We start from the raw sequence: 22,973 nt of genomic DNA, 5'->3' as shown, positions 1-22,973 counted from the left end.
TCATTGCATTGTATATTTAATGCAGTGAATATTATTGGGTCATTCCGTATAAAATCAACACAATCCGACAATCTGACATTCATGGTTAGAGGATGATGTTGGCATAGGTAAAAATGAGACTTTTCATTTGCTAGAAGTTGTTCACCAACCAATCACACATGCTGATAGTTCCTTTAAAATGTATCTTAAGTACACTTTCTAGGGTTCAAATTCTTCTTTATATATATATATATATATATATATATATATATATATATATATATATATATATATATATTTATATTTATATATATATATATATATATATATATATATATATATATATATATATATATATATATTAAAATAATTTTTATTTATATATATATATATATATATATATTAAAAAAATTTTTTTTATATATATATATATATATAATTTTGTTATTTTGTCATAGTACTTTTTTAGTTAAATGTTAATGCTTTCATTCTGAACTTCTACAAACAACCCGTTTCACAATTTTTTAAAAAGCTTAATCAGAAACAAAATTTATCAATGTTGCCAAATTGTGTAAAATCGCTATTTTGTCTCAAACTGACAAGAAAACATTGACCTAAAATTCCCTTATTTACTTGGCTCCTGTTTCGCAGTCCACAGCGTTCCTGTAAGCACCGAAAACAGCTGTGAGCCTCGGTGGAGAGGCAGATTAAAATTTATAAGAAAATGAAATCACCTTACTCCCTCTTGTAAATCATGAAGGCGCGATAGTCTCTAAGCAATCCAAACCACTTCAGATTCATTAAATTGCACTTGGCAAATGTGTTCTGACTCTGAAAATGACACACTGAACAAAAGGAGGAAAAAAAAGAACAATTCCTTAATGAATAAGCAATGAATTAAGGGTCCGGTTTGAACAAGGAAGTACACGAGCACTTGACCTGAATTTTATTCAGTGTATAATATCAGAACGGCCCTTTTACTGCCGTGTCATAATTGCAGCTGGAGTCTTAATCATCTGGTAGAACACATTCTCAAATGTGCAGAAGTTAAATCTTTTCTTTTTTCTTTTTTTTTTCCGGTTTTACTATTTAATTTTACAAGTGAATTGTGAATTGACATGGAACACTTACTGATTCACAGGTACACCCAAAATGAATCACTCATGCTGACGTCTCCACTGCTTCTCCATGAAATGTAGACCACAAATTTGGATGCTAACCTCATATTGCAAGATATATAGTGATATACAGTGACAAATGCGCCACGCAAATTGATTTAACCTTTATTGCTACTGTTCAGGGAGCTTCCCTTATTGCAAAACTCTATGGCTACAATTCAAATACTTATAAACTATTTATTTAGCTATTCTTTTTGTTATAAAAGGTGATCTATCATGCCGATTCCAAAGCCTTTTTTCTCCCCGTGCTGTCTCAAGTCTCTCAACATCAATGAAGCCTGAGTTGAAAATATAGTCCGACATGCAGACATGACAGCAATAAAGTGCACTTGATTACATGGTTGAAAGTAAGGACAAGGAGACAGAAGAGCAGAGGATAAGAAAATAGAAAAGAACACAGACTCTCAGCTTTGATCGCACTGAACATCTCAGAGTTTAGAAAGGCCCTTTTGTGTGTCGTCTTGGCAGAGGCAGGTGCAGGAAGGTTGAATATTGGTAATCAGCTGTCAAGGCAGTAATGAACAGTGTTTACTAGTAATACCAAGCGCTGCCACATTTCAGGAGTGTGGAATGTCAAAGTGTCCATTTTCTCCAAGCTAGTCAGAAGCTCCACTGTCAGGGCTCCAGCTGTAAACAATGGGGGAAAAGAGAGGCAAGACAGCAACAAGGAACTTTCTCCGTTGCACCCATTACAGTCAGAGCGAGCGCGAAAGAGTGCTAGAATGTCAAGCCTGGAAAAATAGAGATGCTCGCAAAGGGGCGAAAAAGTGGGTTTCAAATGGATTCCATTTGGCAGACACATAATGATAGCTATTAAACAAAACTGAGGGAAGGAAAGCAAGAGAGGCTGAGAGAGAGACGGAGGATTCGAGACAGACAGGCAGAGAGACACCTGCTGTTGCATCACCTGCTGTAATAATAGTGTTGACATTCAAGCTCTGACAATAGGAGCTAGCTGAGGCAGCACCCGGTATTCAAATAAAAAGAACACATCAGGAAATATTAGCAAGCGTCAGGACTTCTTATAGCGCACGCTGAAAACCACTTGACCCTTTGGCATCCCACAAGTGCTTATGTATTATAACCGGGCACGTGCATGTGTGCACACACCGACGGCGCATTAAATGAGCCCATTCTCTGTTTAAATCTTATTCATTCTGACTGTGCATCCAAGGCTGTGAATACACCAGCATTGTATCTTCGTTTACACCTTATGTTAATGCAGCTAGAGTCTAGTGAAGTTAATTATTTTTCCGCCTTTCCAATGAAATTAATTAAACCTGTGCTGCAATGTATAGGGGTTTGTTTTCCTTGACTGGCATTCCAATTTCACTCACACTTCCACTCTTTAATTCTCGCTGTCATGGTATCTTGAATACCCCGGTTAAACATAATTCAAAAACGGAATGGACCATTAGTTGGCAAATTCTTTCTTGACTCTCTCTTTCATGCACCCCACATGCCCCCAAAGGGCCTATCAATCAAAATCCGATTCAGCTGATATCACTTTCGCCATTGCATATATTTTATTCCTTTTTAAGTGCTCAGCAGTCTTTTGTATCAATGTAGACCTGGGGTGATTGGGTTAGAAAATTTTCATGTTTGAACTTGGTGGGGTTTGAAAGACTGCAGATATCAGCAGATCCTTATTGATGCGGAGGTCAATACCTATTATAGTAAAAGCGATACTCAATACAGTGCGCTCGCATTACCAGCTCAAAATGTGGTTCCTTTTCAGAGGCTGTGACCCTTTCTACAACATTTTGATGATGAATCTGATGGTTTAACAGCATTGGGATTGTTTGTGTTCGCACTCTTTCTCTGTATTATAGCAGAAAAATAAAAGGGATGGACTTCGAGAGTGGAGCTTCATGTCTCGACTATACATAGAGTAAACTCTATTATGGCTGGCTGTTCCACGGGCTGGATTGATTGGGTGTTTGCCATCAATGCTCTTTGGAAGAGGACTGTACATGGAGCATGGGCTTGCCAAATCGCTATCACTGTTTTAAATCACTTCCAAAAACTCGCTATCGACTTGCCTTACGTAATCATCTTTACCTAATTGTTCTTGGCTTCATTCTTAATGCAGCCCTCTGAATCCATCAGCATGATAGTTAACAGCCAAATTTGGGACAGTCAAACCACAGGGATGTACTTTGCTTCCCCGTCAAGCTGCACTTTTCAAAAGCACTCGAAGAAACAATTTTCTGTTGTTAAATTGTCCTTCATTACTGTGCTGTTTAAAAGCTACATTATTAGAGAAATCATGTCATGTCATGTTAATTTTACTTTTATAATCATGCCACATTCAAATGTAATTCAGTGGCATAATATGTGCACTGTGATACGGGATACAACAGAACTAATGCACTGATTAAAAAAAAAACAAAAAAGAAAACATAGGTTGCTATCTCCTACTAGTTGCATAAATAGAAATTTGCATTCTTTAAAGCAGGTCGTTTCTTAACTTTAACATTACTGCACCAAATTGATTTCATGTGTGGCATCAAAATTCTAAATTATATGTCAAGCGTGTTTGCTGCTATTTCTGCAGGATGTTTTCAGAATTTTTATTTTAATCATTTTCTGCATACAATTTAACTGCTGAAACAAAACAGTCCACTCCAAAACAGCAGTTTGGAGCCATGTGGCACTCCACATGTTAAATCTTTGCAACCCAAATGTTCTAGAGTTTGCAAACTATTGGTTGTCTTTTTACAATCTATAATAGGTAATGATAAAGCAACAGCAATATGTATCAATTGGTAGACATTCCATTGACAGAAATAAAAAGTTGTTTGATAGTGTGTTTGCTAGTTTTAATGATCTGCAATTACAGATGAAAGTTTGGTTGCATAAAGAAACACAAAGCCAAGACATTTAGCAGAGTTGCCGCTGTGTTAATATCTGATGTATGAGGTTTTCTGTGTATAACTATAAGTGGTTGAATTTAGCCATTTTTCTCTTGATCATTAGTTAAAATACATCATTATAATATTATCAATGAGTATCTTTATCAACTGAAACAATATAATAATGTAACTGTTAGCTATATTGCCCCGTCTTCACCTGTGTCTTAATAAATATGCTAAAGAGATCAAATTTAAGTAAAGTGGTAAAATTGGCAATAATTATAAATGACTGGCCATAATATAGACTGATATTAAATCTTTTATTTTTTATTATTTGTGACAGACATTTCAGCCTTAAGTCCAAAGTCCTTTAACATTTCAATCTTAGTTTACACCTGTATCATTTAACAATATTAATCATAAGTTACAATGGAGTCAATTCAAGTGCAATTTTTAGTCCCAGAACATGTTATGTTGGTCATACAAATGACAAAAAAAATCTTGCTAAGATTGTGTTGGACTGTTGGAGTTTATCAGTTAGTACTGACTTCTTTTAAAAGATACAAAGAGGACTGAAATTATTGACACTGTGTATGTCGTTTGTTAAATCCCAGTTATACATGAAAGGAAATTATTAAAAAGCATGAGAGTGAGAAATTTGAATATGTGAATGTATTAAAAAAAAGCTACAAAGAAAAGGACTGCTCTGATTTATACAAGAGGGCAGACAAGCTTGAGCACTTTTAAAGTTTATTACGGGAAATGAGATTCAGAATATGACAGAACTTCTAATATCCTTACACACAGCTTACCAGCATGTATGCTAATGCCCTGTCCTGACCACTAATACACAAGAGGAAAAAAAGTGAGCTAAATAAAAAGGAAGGAGGAAGCTGTGAAATATAATTCTGAATGCCTATAACGACTACAGTATCAGCCGTCTTGGATCTGTACTTCTTCATTCGGATGTTCTCATTTGTATCCACACCTGTGTCATTCACAGCCTTACGTCTTAACCTAATTTCATGGTCTGCGGGTTTGGATGGATGGCTCTGCTGCAACTTTTACGCTGAGGGTAGGAGAGAAAAAGCCGTGTGTGTGTGTGTGTGTGTTAGTGTGCATCTGTGTGACTCACACAATAACACAACTGTGGACGAGCGAGAGAGGAAGAGAGGGAGAGGATGCGCCGCTACAGTAGCACAGAGAATTGTAGTCACTGCCTGATATTAACCTTTTAACCTTGTACTTTTCTGTTAACAAAAATACATTAAGCTCCTCTGGACGGCTGACAGTGAATTGGGGTTTTACAGACTTTCACTGAGCATGACTCAATGATCAGAGGTGAACCCATTTTGTGGTAATGCACTTCAATTACAGTAAAAGTCCGCTAAAAACACATAAGTTAAAGCGAGGCGATTTATTGCAGAATTTAGCAACAGCAAATGTTATTGCCATTCATGGTTTGAATGATACATGAACTAAAAAGCTAAAGAGCAGGAAAAACAAGACCACTGAAAGCATGATCTACATTAGATACAGTGCACTCGATGACCTTAAAATCCCAAATAAAGGAGACAGTAAATTAGATAACTGACATTTCACAACTGAGTGTGAGTAATTCCTGCTAATATGACTACAAATTGTTCCAAGAACTTTGGACCTAGGAGCCTTTGTTGTCAGTGTAATTGCTCAGTATATTCTTAAGCAACATGTCAGAGGATCTTGTGGTGTGATGGCTTACTTAGTCAAACCAGGCATGACACCAATTATACAGGAGGGAAATCGATTCTAACAAAAGCTTCTCTGCTGGGACAAACAAAAAAATGATCAAAGTGACTGGATGTTTTGGTGGCGACAAGCAGCGAAATGAGTTTGTACTTTAAGCTTAGTTTTTAACCCAGTCAAATTCTACACTTCTTGAAGCATTCGTCAGCGTGACATGAATATCTGGACACAAAGAAAACGTAGATAAATAAGCAACAAAAAGTGACAAAAAAAAGGATGAAACTACAGTAGTGTTTTGCTGCGACAACACAAGGACAATAAAGGCCACTGTTTCGTTGCAAATATTCTTCTCCACTCTGAGTTCTATTAAAGGCAGAATTCAAGATGATTGCTTTTTCACACATTAATTGATAAAGGTGGTGACATTTTATTTAAAGAAGCTGCGGCTCAAAATGCATATTATTTTCTGTCAAGTGCTCTTTGTCTGTGGTATTTTCATCAAAGTACGTTTAATTTTGAAAACATGTGAAAGAATAACTTATAAAGATGGCACGTAATACATTTCTTGCATATTTGTTATCTCATCTTAGCAATGACTTTGAATTTCCTCCTTGTAAATACGATTTTTTTAAGACTCCAAATGCATTGACATGAAGCAGATTTACAGATAGGTGATTATTGATGCAGAAACTGTAATTTTGTCCTTCGGAATTCCTGTACACAGTGAAATACACAACTTTATATTAATTAACAGGCTACTTTAGTCTGGCACAGTGCTGTAAGCGACCATCATTGCTGCATTTAATCATCTCTCACATTTCATTTTCTGCATTGTCATTATACATGTGAATCTTGTACAAAAAAGTGAGTCACACAATTTGCACTAAGCTTATTTTAATTACTGTCGTATCTTGCTTGTGCTCCAATTGCACTTAAATGTACAGTACTGTGAAAGATATTAAAATCATAATGAATATGCTAATTATCCCTTTTTTATTCTAATGACAATAGCACAATTTTATATAAGCTATAATAAGCACATGTAATTACTGATATTCTAATAATGTGTGTCTATGTTGTAATATAATAGTCCATTGTGCCTGGCTAAGCTACAGATCTACAGCATGATTTTAAACCCATAACTTTAACTCCTCGCCGGCCACATTGTTACTGCACAGTTCATTTTTAGGCTGCCACTCATTGTCAATCTCAGTTTTTCGACACCGGTCTGTCTGAGATAGATCCTTCATGTGTCAGAACCACACGGACCATTTCCTGGAGTCTGCTGTGACTGTCAGGCTTCACGAACCATGAAAGCCGTATGTGATGCCCGAAATTACCTCATCGCAGAACGCCACAGACTCCCGCATTGGTCGCAGCTATTCCTTAGAGAGAGTCTAGGAAATCTTGCTTAAACTTTCAGTCTGATTGATCATGTTAATAACGTGACTTTCAGGTCATCAAATGACGTTTCATTGCACTTTAATAAGGCAAAAACAATGTACAGAATCAAAAACAGAATTTTTGGATTTGGTATGTCATGTCTGTTCCATAATCTGTTTTCTTCTTAACACGGGGTGTCTTAGACAAGAGTGGGGAAGAAATCCAACTCTCTCTGGTACAATTACAGAAGTGCACTGCAGTCATTTAGCCTGCTAATACACGGTGTGATATTAATTACTGTTTGTAAACAATGCACTTTGCAGAGATTATTGCATGCACTTGGCGTCCTCCATTTGTGTTTGGTAATTCTCACAAGTGATTAAGTGGTGCAGCTAGGACAGCTGTTCAAGATGAGTTCATTGGCATGTTTAATTAATTGCACTTGAGATAATTATTCAATCATTACTTTGATTAATTTTCTGCGCCCCAGATAATGCATCAAATGTCTGCTTGATGTCAATAGTTTTGAAAGCACGAGCAGAACAAGGGTACTCGTTTTGGAAGGCTTGGTGTTGGACTGAATTCATGCTGGAGAAACTAATGTTCGCTGGCCAGGTTGATGTGAACAACGCTCACTAAACAAGCACACCACAAAGGTTGTCGTACCACCCAACATCTGTCAAGCCGACGTTTATTTCATTGTGTTTCCAGCACATCCGCATTACCCTGTCGCTGCTCACTTCAGCGTTTTGAATCGGCTCGCTCTGCATTGTGTTTGAAACATGCTTATTCTTCACCCCCTCAGATATGCAGGGTAGTGGCAACATCCAACTGAAGGAAAGCCAGGCAAATCGTTTGTGAGAGATCTTGTCAAACAGATTAATTCCCACCCTGGGCCTTGGGGTTCTGGACCGTTTTTCTGTCATGCTGCTTTGCCAGGCTCCCTCTTGATAATACCCCGAAGATAAAATTAATTGTGCAGGGAGATGTGGGATGGGGAGTATCTAAAAGGACCTTGAGCAACGCATGAAGCTCTCTTTTTCTCTCCGCTCCTCTGCATGTGAAAACACAGAAACAATCAAACCGTCAGAAGCATGACACATTGCACCGCTGATCACTAACTTTGTTAGGAAGTTTTCTGGAAGTCGGAAGTTCTGAGAGAAATGTGAAGGGACAGAATCAAGCCTCATGAAATATCCTCGTCTGAGAATGTCTATGCTGAAATTACCATCAAAGTGGAATCTCTCACTTCATCGGCAGTTTACAAAGAGCACCAATACCAACACCAATATTTGTAAACAACTGTTACCCATTTTGGAAAATGCAGCAGCTTTATGAAATTCTGTATTGGCATCAGTCTACATAGAAATCTAAGGAAACTATAGCCTTGCTAGCGGCTATGTAAGGCAGTGCTTCGGCAGCAATAGCAGTGTCAGTTGTTAACAAATTAACCTTGATAATGTGAGAGTCAGTCGTTCTGCAGGTATTTCATCCAAAACTAAATGATTAAGAAATCACAGGCTCACCAGAGTCATTATATTCATTGCCTGGGAGCTAATGCAATTCATTTGACAATTCTTGGACATATCAATTAAAAATAAGAATGTCAACTGCATAGCAGTGCTGTAGGTACAGCCAGTTGAAAATCATGTAAAAGAAAACATAGATTCAATTTTTTTCTGTGTGCGCGTAATGCATTAAAAAAAAAAATTTCTAATCAGTATATTTTTATCATGTATTTTGCTGCGTCGCTGCCGCTCCTTTTAGCCAACCAATCATATATTTGATGGGGTGGGACTTGTTACCCAAGTAACCCAGAAAATGGAAGAGAAGCTTAAAAAATGTAGTTAAATGGTTGTATTTTATTCAAACCATGATCTTTTGTTCTTAACCAAGTCGTTTTGGTGTCTAACCTTAAACAATCATCTAACAAAAAATGTGGGACATATTGTCACACATTTTTCAACCACATAGGTTTTGTGATTTAACCCAACCAGAAAGCAAGATAAAGGCCAAGCTAAACAATTAGAGACAACAAAACTTAATTCTGAGACTGATGGTCTCTCATCCATCTTAGGATGTGAAACCTCAGTCTTCTAAGTGAAGGTCCAGCTGCTGGTTAACATCATCCACCATCGCTCCTGTTTCCTTTCATGGACTATGGTGCTCTTTCAAACTGGTGCTTTTTTGCTACGTCACAGGTCACAAATTTTGGGGTGACTGGGCTGAGCCAGGGGATGACCAAAGTTGCAAAATTTCATGGGAGGCAATCCAATAGTTGTTGAGATATGTCATCCACACTGCTAGCGTTGACAAAACTATTCCTCCTTAAAACACTGTCTAATTAGCGCTGCAATACAGTATAGCAGTCAAATGCAGTCACACTTTTAAGTGAAGCAGACCTTTTCCATAACCTTCTGTCCCTGCATACAGCTCACAACATTAGCTAACAAGTGCTAATCCCTGCTGAGACAGTGTGAAAGCACACAATGCCTCAGTCTTTCATAACCACTGCCCTTCAAAAGCTACCGAAAGACCAATTTAACCAAGGAAGATTCCATTGAGGGAAAAGCAGAAGAGCAAGCAGATTGTGGCAGCTGTATTTTTTTTTTCTTCTCCAAATGGCCCCTTGGCACTTGAGTTGCCCCCATCACCTCCACTGGCAGATGGTGCAAATGAGCCTTTATATGCTGCAAGAGACCGTGGACAGGCAGCCACAGTGCAATCACAAGAGATGCGTGTTTGCATGGGTAGATGCCTGAAACAAAAGTCTCGCTTCTAGCAGTGTCATAGTCAAAACACATCAGCAGCTGCTATCAGAGGTGGAGAGTTACGACTTGTGTTTAAATCAGGGTTAAGTCTCCTTTTTTTCTGTGACAAATCCAGATGAGAGTGACTTGGCTGTTGTTTTTTGTTTTTTTTTTTTCAGTGGCACATACCGAATTGTTGGTGCTGTCAAGAGTTGTAGTACTGTATGAATAAGAGATGAGATCATTGAATTGTTTGTTGCGGTCCTTTGTGCAAGGATTCGCAATGTAGTGTAAGCGTAGTCCAAGAATGTGTCTGTGCTTACAGCAAAACAGTTCTTGTGAAGAATATTATGTTTGTCAGTTTCCCTGGATATGCATTTGGATCTCATTTTAGTAAGCGTTTCACACACATACCCCGGCGCACAAACACGACGCCACACAACCCCACATAAACACTCGGAGTCCCTGGGCAGTCCGACGTCCAACAGTTTAGAGCTTATGTAGTCGCCGCTGTCACAGTGTGACATCAGCAGCCGGGTTGGCAGTGTCCCAGTGGTGTCCTCCTTTGGAGCCAGAGATATCTTTCAACAGAGCTCATCCTGTGATGCTGCAGTGTCACTCAGGGGCCCAGACAGGCAGTGCAGCGAGGATGACAGCTCTGGAATGAGACCTCAAGAGCAGGTAGAAACTATTTACAGGACCCCGGAGAGCAATTATGATTGTGCCTCGAGGGCTTGCTCAAAGGAAACTACGGCTTGTTTAAGTCTATTAAAAACAAGCTACGGCCCCTGTTAATGGGTAGCAGCTAGTTAGCTAGTCGCAAAACTCTGAAGCTCCACTGGTTGACAGATTAATCATATGAACTCCAAGGGGTTGTCAAACTAAAGAGTTTAGCTTAAAAGTAAGTGCATGTGTTTGGATTTTCTGTCAGCAAAAAAATCTTGTCAGTCGTTATCTGTGAATATGTGAAACACCAAATGCAGCGACGTGATTAACAAGTTGACCTTTTGTGAGCTTTTTTACTCCTCAGCATTTGTATTTTTAAGCCTATAAAATCCAACAGGAATAAATTCAATAGCTACCTTTGACACTCAGCACATCACTGTCCATAAAATACCTTCAAATAATCAAGGCAGGCAGATAATGGCTTGGAATAGGACTCGGCTTGCTGCCCTGTGACAGACATTTCCAATTAAAAGCGGTAAATAACTTGAGATTCATCTATTTCACCCTGTCCCGAGATTTATCAGTCTATCGTGCTTTAAATCCGTTCACCCCTGAAATGGTAATATCACAGATTTGGATTTCCTAGGCAAAGAAAAATGTCATATAGTTCCAATATCCTCAACCTGCTATTTAAATCTCCCTACCCTGTCTGTGCTGGAGCTTTCATGAGGCAGTCGAGCATGGAGGGAAGCCAGTGATCTTAGTGTAATATCATATAAACAGCAGCTGGGATTGGGTTTGCAGGACTTTTGGATTTGACTTTGTGCAGCTGCAGTATGCCAAGTCTGTTTCACGGTATATTCCTGATGTGCATTTGTTCACAGGTGATAATGGGATTGAGCATCTCCAACTTTTACCACCTGCTGTTTCACCTGTGGGATATCTGCACTGTAACTTTCACCAAGTGCATCGTATAAGCTACTATTTAGAGTTCATCAAATATGAACATGTAATATGTATCAATGGATTGTCATTGGTCAATAATTTGGTCACTTTTGAAAAATCCAATACAGGTAAATGTATATATCTACCTCAATTCCACCTAACAATAACAAATATTTAGTTTGTGTTGATATAAGCAGACTTCTGCATATCTGTTGGATAAAGGAAATGGGAGTTTGGTGTTAATTCAGGCAGAGAACTGAAGTTGTGCTTGCATTAGCTGATTGGCATCGACTGTTTCATTGATGCTTTACACAGCAGTGTCAGCTAACTAGTGCCATTTTTATGTATGTGTCAAGTCTAAAGCACTGCAACCTGATACTTGTCACTATTGTTCGCCAATATACTCACACCAGTGGATTTTTCTGCATCAGCTCGCTACAATGTGCAAACCTGCATCTCATCTGCTATTTTCTTTTCCATTTTTGTTCAGTTAAGATATAATATACATATAATTAGTTGGATTGTTTTCCCTACAATTGTGGATTCTACTTTGATTAATTGAGAATTGAAAAGAAATTATTTTATTTTAACTCTGCCAAATCTAAAAATGGCATTCTGTTTGATTGATATTGCAAAAAAATACCACTGGAACTGCAAAAGAAGTATTCATTCTGCAACCATTTCGTACAAAAACAAACTTTCATACTTGAATTTGGCATAGCTGGTTGTATAGACTCATGCTGCAACCATGATGAAAGTGCTGTCTTTAGTCCGATTGCCAAAGTTCTAATAAACTGAGCTGATTCTGAGCCCAAATTGGTACATGTATGCTTCCCTAAAATCCAGCCAAATTTGGACCTCTGGTGTCTGAACACAATCGAATGTCATTCAGCTGTAATCAGCTCGACTTGGCTGGCTACCTGGACTACTGTAGATTGATTCTCCCGTTGCTTTTGCCTCAATTAACTTCACAACATTAACAAAATGCCGCATCATGATAGCGGATAGGGGACCATCCATGGAATAAGAAAAAAGTCGTCCTTTTTTTGTAAATAAAGTGACATGACTCATTAATGTGATGAATTACCATGCGATTCCCTGGGACTTCGGCATCAAACCACCCCCCAACCCCCTTCAGGCATCCCTCTTGTGGGCCATTCCGGGTGAAAGCCGAACATTTAAACGTGCGCCTCTAAGTGCTGAGGCAAGCAGGTCCTCCGGCCAAATGGTTGCTCTTTTCAGCTGTTGAAGCTCCCAAGGACCCATTTCACTGTTAACATCAAATCATTAAATTCACCCCATAGTCAGTCAGTTCGAGTTATAGAGCGATTGGTAAGGAGACAAAAAGTGAGGGTAAAGTTACAGACAAGACAGGAGGAGGGGGAAAAAAAAGGTCATTGTCCCTTGGAAGGGCTAAATAGGCCACAATTTTAGGTTGAGAATAAATTAAATGAAAACCGACTCGCTCTGTTTTTTTTAATTCCATCTTTGTCGAGGACAAATGCAAATTACCGAGTGCAATTTTTGTTCACAAAGGAGGGGGATCAATAAAATATGATTTGGTTAATGTGTCACTGTAAAAAGCCCAGGACCTGAGATAATTCCACGCTATTAAAATTTTAATAGCATCTTCAGTTGGGTTTTAAATTATCTGATAGCATCATACCTTGAACTTGTATGAATACACATTCAGAAGTAAGCTAAAAAAAATAAAAAATAAAAAAAAGTTAAACCTTTCGGGCAGACTCTTGAATGTTTCCAGGTTTCCAAATTTACATATTTTACACACACCTTTGTGACTTTGCAAAATGGAAATGGTGTGTTTATGTGTAACTATGCATACATATAAACATTCACTGCGTTGTCTTTTATGCGTACAAGTACCTGTGATGTACACAAATGTCTTCTGATTTCAGAAGTTCTATGATTTCAAGCCACCTCAAGCAGTTACAGCCTTCAGCTGTTCCTTTCAGTACACTGCGTACATTTGGTGTTTGAACAGGACACCGCATGCCACCTCAGGGTACAAAACTCACCCCCAACAATTATCTTTCATCTTTTTTCGACCCGAATGGTCTACAATCTTATATATATGTAATTATATGTATGTCATATATGTATGTAATATATCTTATATATATGTAATTCAAAATATCAGAGAGGTGGACAGGAACTGCCTCACAAATCATATGCCTGGAACTGCACAGTACTTTGGCACTAAATGTTCACAGGTCCACAACAACCACTTGGAACAGAACATCTAAAAATGGAATTCCTGCACTGCATAACACGCTGCCTACTGCCATACAAAAACTGACTGCCATACAGTTAAGTCTATTACAATACATCCACTTTACTTGCAGAGGTGCTGTACCCTTGTTACTGTTGGGTGACTGAACTTTGTTTCTATGGAAACACAAACCACTAAAAAATGAGGAGAAGCTAAATGAAGCAAAATTAAAATACAATCTATTAAATGCAATAAAGCTGTTCAAAGAGAAGAGTCTGAAATTTTAAATTGATCACTATTTTTTAGGGGAGGAAATTCAACTTAAGGTAATATGTCTCATGCATTTTTTGCTGCCTGTGAGATGTGGGGAAACAGCGCTACATGACACAATACACTCCAGGGGTGTTTGAATTTCCTACTTTTATTACTTTGAGCTCTGTAATCATGAAGTTCAAGGCAAGCAAAGAGATAGCAGGTGGAGGCCGTGGTGTTTGAACTAGTGTTAGCTGGGTACAATGTGAACTTAGAGCTGCACTGTGAACTCGGAATCACTCAGAAGCAGCTGTCTGTGAAGATAAAAGAAACAAAGTTACCTCAGGTTGCCTCCTTTGTTCATCACCTAAAGAACTATTTCCTCTTTGTTATGGGGTGATCATTTAAAAAAAAAGTGATGTGATTGACTGAAATATGCAAAATGCACATGCAATTATTATTAACCAGTATGTTATGCAATGTGTGGTGTTTGTTAATTAGCAACTCAAGTGAAACATGGCGCCAAATTCACCGTCTGTGCACCATTTAGTTCCTGAAACCTGCAAATTTCCATGTCTATGTAGTCATATTTTTTATGCATGTGTGTACGTACCTAAAGTGTGTGACTACTGCGAAGTTTTTAGAAGAAGAAAAAGTTGAAGCACCAGTCAGATGCTTCGCTCGAAGGGCTGGCTGTTTTTGGCAAGTGCCCTACTCACCCGCGTACATGGCATGAATAGAACAGAAAACAAATGTGTCCCTCCTTATGGTAGGTCAGCCTACAAGGCAGGCCAGATTTTTGCAAGGGAGTATATTACAGGGCTAAATCAAAAACTGAATTTCAACACAGTGACATATGAAGCTTTTGCCTCAAGGGCCTGATTTCCTCGTTCTCTGGTGTTTTAACAATGAGGCTGTACTTGACAGTCCAGCTGAGGCAGTCATGTTTAAGTGGCCCTTGAGTTCAGCCAGTTTTGTGCAATGGAGTTAAAAGCACGAGCAGAGCATCCGCTTGGGGAAAAAAAATGGATGTGTGCCTAATAAATGGCTATCAGGACAGACGAAAATTAAATAAATCACATTCTTGTCACCTTACTGATCAGTCACAGTGCAATAAGACATAATTAGATATACATTAATGTCTAAAGTCGTGCTATTCTTAAGATGAAATCAATCCCACAGTGAGGAAATCTGCAGTGTTACAGCAGCAAAGGGGTAGTGCAAACATAAAATATACATAAGCACTAATTCTTCTGTATGTGGATATTCAGTTATTGCAGTGATTTTTTTCTGGATGTGGAAAATAACATTATTGCACATTTCAGTGGTATTGCACAGACTCTTCGATAAGTAAAAACACTGACATAAGAAATAATAATAATAAAATACAGATTCATGCATATGTAATATAAAAAAAGATATATTATTATTGTATTGTGCATTTTCATGATGCACAGGTTGAACAGTTTTGAAGCTTCTGTGGGCTAAATGCTAAAACAAGAGCTCTTGCTTCTAATTTGCAGCACTTGTGCCTTAATCTCCAGACATGGTCAAAATTATCTGTACTCTTCCACAAAAAAAAAAACAAAAAAAAAAAAAAACAAAACACTATTTTCTCTAAAATAACTTGACATTGACAGTTTGATCAACAATAGTGCATTGCCTATTTAATAGAACAGCCATGTTACTTTTGATTTATCCTATTTTAAATAATGAAAAAGCAATGGAAATGGCAAAAAAAATATTGGGAACTTTAATGTAACATCATGCAGAGCACTATTCTGAGGCAATCGCTGTTCTTAAATGACACTTTTCAGCTTGTAGTTTGGACCATTAAACAGGTCTGACATGTCCCATCTGAAATCCAGCTCTTTCCATAGATCATTAATTATATTAAAATCAGTATTCATGGTAGACCGCTTCAGCATTTTAAAATGTTTTCTTCTTATCCATCCTTTCAGGCATATGTTTTGGGTCATTATCATGTTGGAGAAGCTGTAACCTGTGATTGAGACAGAACTCTTTGGCACCGGAAAGTTCGTTTCTCTCCAGAATGCCTTGATAATCTTCAGATTCTATTGTGCCCTGCAGAGATTTAAGGAATCCTCTGCCAGACACAGCAAAGCAACCTCTAACACAGCTGAGCCTCCTCCACATTTCACCATGGGATGGTGTTTTTTGTCTTTGAAAGTTTAATTTCTTCTTTTGTGGACATAATGCGTCTTACCAGAAAGCTCTAATTCTGTTTCATGTGTCCAAAGAACACATGGTGCAACCAGACGCTATTGTGCTTTTATCTTCGAAGTCAGCTTGTATCCGTTTTGATGATTTCTTTGCTTCTTTTTTCTTTACAATTCCAACTATCGTACTTTTAAATCTGGAGTCAGTCTTCCTCTCGGCCATTTCCATATATCCTGCTTGCAGATGGCCTTGTAGCCTTTCACTTTGACCATGCTTGGCAATTACATTTGTCCTTATCGCCCCAGACAACTCTGTTGTCTATGTTCAGAGTGGTGGACACCATAATAACAAACAGCAAAATGACTAGTTATCTCTATTTAAAGAGGCTGGATGACTGAAATAAAATTAAAGGCATTTGTGATAGCAATTGAAGACAATTATCTCCTTGAAATATCCTTGCAATCCACTTATTTACCACCACTTCTAACACGTAATAATTATTTTGTCCAGACTGTTTCAGAAGATCTTTATAGAGTAAGACTTCTTTTCAGTTCTTGTCAGAGCTTGTTTGCTTTATTTTATGGCAAACCAGTGGCATGCAAGTACAGATAATAAGACAACTCAGCCTCACTTGCTACTTGTCACATACGGATGCTTGGTCGTGACATGGTGTCACTTTTAAATGCATCCAGTAACCCTTTAGCATCCATTTTTAATGAGCTGGGCAGTCCAATAGTCTTCTATAGAAGTCCCTCAACGTCTGAAATTGACACCATGAGGCTGTAGCCACACGTTCGCTGTTGGAGCTGTCACTGCCGCTCGTTTTCACAATGAATCATATATTAGATGCGGAGGGACTTGTCACTGTGGTAACCAAGAAAATTGAAGAGAAGATTGTTGCAGAAGGGAGAACTTTGCCTTGAAACATGTGGTTAGCACTGTGAATGGGGCTCTTTTAACCCAAATCATCATCTTTTCCTGAACCTAACCAAGTAGCTTTTTTATGCCTAAAAATAACAAGAGGGACTGAAGATGAAAATAACCACAAACTTAATAAGTGAAAACTGTCAAAACAAAGACGTATCCCAATGGGACATTAATCTTAGTATCGTGGGTAAGACTGTGATGTTTGACCACTATCCTCACTTCCTCTTCCTTAAGGGGACTTTTTCAGATTGTATATTATGTGACCCACCAGTTTAGAGAAATTACACTGAATTGGTATCCAATAGAACTTTGAGATTTAGCTGAAAATACTATCACGAGGATTTTTTTCTTTTTTTATCGCAGTCGATATCACTAATTCTGATTTTCTAAATTACCTATTTTCAAAAAGGCCAAGCAAATAAAGGAATATTTTGGTTTTATCTATTTTAGCCTACATATCAAGGCACCCAGGTTATGCTATTTATATTTACATAATCATGGAAAACATCAAAAATTGCACATGGATCAATCTAAATTGGGATAAAGGAATGATCTGACCTTGATACACATTTTTATTTATTTGGACGGGACAGTCCATATTAATGAACATACAATCTCATAAATTAGCTAACATTCTATCTGACAATTTTCTTATTGCTATTGATGCAGTGTACATTTCCTTTATATAACGCACGAAGTGGGAAGTGGGAGCTTTTAATTTCAACACCTTTTAAGAAGGACAGAGTTTTATTTTAAAGTGGTTTAAAAGTACCAACACTTTTGGTCACATCTGTAAACTCACTTGTCACCTGCATACTGTATATTCGTCGCCACCAAAGTACTGCTGCAGACGCGGTGATCCTCTTAGCGCCTTGGCAATCTGGGACACTATTCCCACTTCTTACTTTTGCCAATTTGCTCCTGGGAGCCCCTGAGTCCTTGTCTTCATTAGAGGAGTTCCTCATTGATCAATCACTGTCAGAGAAGCTGCTCTGTAATTGCACTGTGGCCTAATCATGATTGACGTCTCATCCCCACCCGCTCTGTCACAGGTCTCAGGAGAGAGAATGTTCCATGACTTTCACACCTTCGACCTCAAGGTAGGCCTCTCTATGGATTTCACTTTTTCTCTATGTGGTTTATCTGATGGCTTTATAATAGATGTTATAACTCAATTCTGTATATTAATAGAGACATGGACAGGTAAGTTAATAAGGGCTAAGATGAACATTTTGAACATTCAAGATGACATCACTACTTATTTTTTTGTTTCCTCAATTTTTGCTTGTAATATCATTGATTGTTACTTACAGAACAAAAAAAAAAATATATAGCCATGTCAAAAAGTTGCACAACACATCCAAACTACAATAAAATGGAGTTCCAGGAGCAGGTTTGAGTTTCTGCTCTGATATTCATCAACTATGTCACATTTTTATTGTAAAGTGATTGATAGTTATTGTAAGCTTTGCAATCTGTTTGTCACATTCAGTGAACGGGCCCTTACATCTTGCAAATGGATTACAGCAAGTTTAAAACAAAACAGACAGATCTGCAACAAATTAGCAGCCCCTTGATGTCTTTACTGAGGCACAATATTCCACTATTTAACAAAACAGACACACTATGATATTGAGCACCAAGTTACATGTGTTTCCGTTTAGGAATTTTCCCTCGAGATATAAACACACACAATACAACACAAATTATACGCATACAGATAGATACTTGTGGCCTTAAACTTGCAATCACATACAATCGGAATGGTAGGTTGCATTATTTAGCACAATTGTTTTCTCTGATATACAGCTCATTGTGTTGCTGTCAAGCTGCTGTGTCAGACTGCTAATATGAAGGAAAAATGAACTGGACTATTATGAGCAAACAATGTAATTTTCACCACAGAAAATACTCCTTCCTGCTGTCCTCGACTCTAAAGGTCACGTGCAACAATGTGACACATTAAAGCTTTTTTATGCAAAGACAAGCCGTTCTATTTACTATACATATATATCCACACACACACACACACACACACACACACACACACACACACACACACACACACACACACACACACACACACACAGATATATATATATATATATATATATATATATATATATATATATATATATATATATATATATATATATATATATATATAGTTACTGTTATAACTTTAAATCAACAAGACAATAGACAGAGCAGAAGTTTAATCGTGGCCTGTTGTCATGTTGTTCATGCTGATTAGCGACAGCTGCTGTGACCTTCAGTTTGAAACGTTTGTCATTTCAACCAGTCGTCAATCTCCTTGTTTTCTACTCAGCTGCTCGTTGCAATATGAAAAAGATAACAGATTTGGTAGCATCACAGTTTCACAAATCCAAATTTTGCATCCTCCAGGTTCAAGTCTGCAAGTTCTCTAACGAAAGGTTCAGCTCTATCAATGCAGTCTTGCCAACAAATACAGATATGTGAACTTCCGATGTGCTGGATTCAAAGATATTATTTTCTCTCACAACAACATAAAAAAAATGTAAGCGGGTTGACCCGATTGTCATAAGTGACACATGCACCCTGAACAGTACATCCCTGGTCTGAATCCCAGCCAGTCATTTTCCTACCTTTCTTCATTGTCCCTATAAATTAACGACTAAAAAAAACTCAAAAATACATATTTAAAAATAATTACAACAGAATAAAAAAAATGGCCTTAGCTGCTGGTCATGAGGTATAACTGTGTGACAAACACACTTCAGCCAAAGGAAATTACATTAAAATATTCTTGCTCACATTCTACTTTTCTAAACTGCAGCACACAGTCAGAAAGACGACAAGTCATTTCGCTGTCAGCTCTTTCATATGTGGTGTCACACCAACATTTGGCGAAATAGTGTTAAAAAAATAGATCAAGAGCAATTTTCCACATTGAAAATTGATACCTCTGCCATGATATTAAACCCACCAGGATGCAAAAGTTCAGCAAACATGATGTGATTTGGTGAAATGATTGGTGCTTCTGCCATCTTTGTCACTGAAAGAGGTTTTACATCGGTTTGATAGCACAGATTATTCTCCGTCCTCTTGTGATCTCGCTTTAGCGGAAGGTTATTCATGCTTACAAATAGTGATTTGGACTGAATACCTATTAGATCTGTGCTCCAGTGTCTATGCAAACATAGTGAGATTCTGTTCCTCACACATTTTAATATGTTTTTATATTTAAAAATCTGATTTTTAAATTTGAAGCTCATGTATGTACATGACATGATCTGTCATCTTCAGTATAAGGCACGGATACAACTGCAAATACCCCCTCCCAGTATGCTAATTCTTCATCCAAGCCATATTTCATGCAAATGCCTTTCAACGTATATTTCCAAATGTCATTTATATGACAGTTGTAGCACAAGCATCCATAATGTTTTGACTAGAGGGGTAAAAATTGCAACACAGATCTCAAGTCATTGTGAATTCTGGCTACAGTCAGAATAAGAGAAGGTCAGGAATGCTGAACTCTGCCTCCTGCAAAGCATGATTGTTTTATTAAACTTTGAAAACATGTTGATGATAAATGCTGCGGTGGAAATACATAAACAGAATAATGTGAAAAAAAATGTTTTGCCTGACAAAATAATGGAGCCTTTTCAGCTTTTGGATCTGCTGTAGATAATTCAGTGTTATTTTATATATTTTACCAGTGACAAGGGTAAGGAGTTGGTCAAGTAGGAAAGTGGCAAGGTAGACTCACAGCACAAAGAATAATCCTGAAAATATTTTTGTTTCCCATGTGTAAAGCCCATATAGAGAGTTCTGTAGCTGCCGTGCAAAAAAAAGAAAAGAAGTAAAAATAAAAGTGTGGTATTTCTTTGCGAGTTGATGAGATTTCAGGGACCTTGGCATTTACTGAGGCTGCTCTGTCATTGTCTGTGAAGCTGTTCAGGACCATGTACTAGGAGAAAAGTTTTAAATTTAAAATGTAATCAGCACAATCACCACAAGCAATCAGTTCCTCTTCATTTCACCTGATCGAGCCCCCCGCTAAAAGGAGCCTGTTAAATAGAGCATCTTATCAGGCCTGGATTAAGTTTTGACTTTGATTAACATCCATAGTCTGAGTTTAGAATGTCAGAGTTCAAGTTTGGGAGAAAAATAGAGTTTTTAAAAATGCAAATGCACCAGGTGTCATCATCAAATGATGCTAGGGTGAAAAAAACAAAACAAAAGCGGAACAAGCTTTTGGTGCTTAGATTTGAGCGATGGAATAACTCCATTTGCACTAAACAACATAAAAGCAGCTAAAAACTTGAAATTCGTTGTCTTCTTGCAAGAAAAGCTAACTGGCTGCAGGCTCTGGCTACATATTTACTAAGCAGACATGAGAGTTGTGTTCTATTTAACTCAGTCTCACTACCCAAAATGTTAATTATTCACACCTACTCACAGATGATGATTTTGTTGTTCTTATACAAAGTCAAGAGTCCGACATACTGCATGCACAAACTACACAGGTGCAGTTGCAGGTGCTTATACCAGCTGCCCGCTGCAGAAAGAGATGGAGAGTGATACAGAAACCAACAGTGGAGGCGGCAACCACAAAGCATATGTGCTGAATAAGGTTTTAGTAACAACAGAAGCAAACCTGCCATGAAATTAATTTTCCATTTACCAGAGACATAAATTTGTAGGCAAATTGTAATTTGAGACCATAAATTTATTGTTTGTCCACACTGCTTCAACAGGAACATGGATTTAATTTTCTATCAGCAGCGGGAGGTCCAGCATTTTTCTTTTTTTTTCTTCCTCATAGCACCGTTCAATTAATGGATCACCAAGTACAAAGATATTGCTGTCCTGGTTTTCAAGGTAATTGTTTTTCAATAAACAGCGCTGATAGAGTGTGGCAAGGCAATCAGCGACTTCAAGAAAAGATGATTCAGATGATTTGCAAAAATTAAAACGTATCAAAGTCTTGTGTTTGCAGCCGGCCCAAAGTTCATTATGAAAGTCAACAACAAGCCGCGCTGTCCCACTATCAGCGAGCAGTTTATGAATTTCAATGTCACAACAACTGAGCCTATTTGGAGAGAAAAAAGGCAAACCGAACACACACGCAGGGCACATCCAGACACAATAAACTGTCGCCCTGTTCACGGAGGCGTGGAGAGGTGAGAACACCTCCCCAGTACATCCTCAGACACATCTGTGCCCCTAAAAAATGATGTTTCTGTTGAGGTGGAAATAGGTCAGCCATGAATACCTCGCTCCTTCCATCTCAAAAAATCCTTTAACACACTTAATTAAGAGTGTAACTGCGTGAATTCTAAACTGTTTGTCTGAGCTCTTAGTATGTTGTGGAACAGTTGTATGATTCATGTTAAAGGAGTCACTCTCAGACACTTCATTATTCCATAAATCTTAAATTTTAGAAGCGGCTTTGTTATAGGAATTGGAAAGGCGCAATAATGCCAATTTGGCCCACATTTAAACACTGCCAACTTGGTCCCTCATTTAGACACTGAATCATTCAGATTGTGCTGCTGTGATTGCTTAATTAAATGCTCGGCTGTGTAATGACTTTGCTTGAAAGGGAATTAAATGTCTAAATGCTGCAGAATCCGCGTCGAGCTGAATAGAAATCAATGGGACATAGTGCAGGAACTGAAGGTGTTTTCCGACTTGTTTAGGGTGAGCGTTTTGTATTGATGCCATCCCTCAGTCACTGAGTCAAAAGCTCATTCCTCTTGGTCCGAAGCATTGATTGCTGGCATCCAAACAGTGTGCTTACTTTGTGTTTTCTGAAGATGTGTAGGAAGGCAGCTCTTTGCATGTCTGCAGCAGACTGTAAAAATGGTAAACCACTAACATTATCCATAACTTTTAAGGGAATGCAAAAGCA

At 37.9% G+C, this 22,973-nt stretch overlaps 1 protein-coding gene across 43 annotated transcripts in view; it reads left to right on the top strand.

The window, feature by feature from the left end:
- Window positions 1-22,973, top strand: part of LOC111564112 (protein tyrosine phosphatase receptor type D) — a 364,925-nt gene that overhangs the window by 160,155 nt on the left and 181,797 nt on the right. For 42 of the 43 annotated variants that reach the window (XM_055007560.1, XM_055007567.1, XM_055007566.1 and 39 more), the window contains exon 8: window positions 18,124-18,171. The gene's annotated coding sequence lies outside the window, so the exon portion shown is untranslated. Of the gene's footprint in view, window positions 1-5,015; window positions 5,088-18,123; window positions 18,172-22,973 lie in introns of all 43 variants that reach the window. The other variant, XM_055007561.1, reaches the window with a different exon arrangement.

Source organism: Amphiprion ocellaris, chromosome 23 (assembly GCF_022539595.1).
Source record: "Amphiprion ocellaris isolate individual 3 ecotype Okinawa chromosome 23, ASM2253959v1, whole genome shotgun sequence".
Lineage (NCBI taxonomy): Eukaryota > Metazoa > Chordata > Actinopteri > Pomacentridae > Amphiprion > Amphiprion ocellaris.
This window is presented reverse-complemented; position numbering and strand designations above follow the sequence as displayed.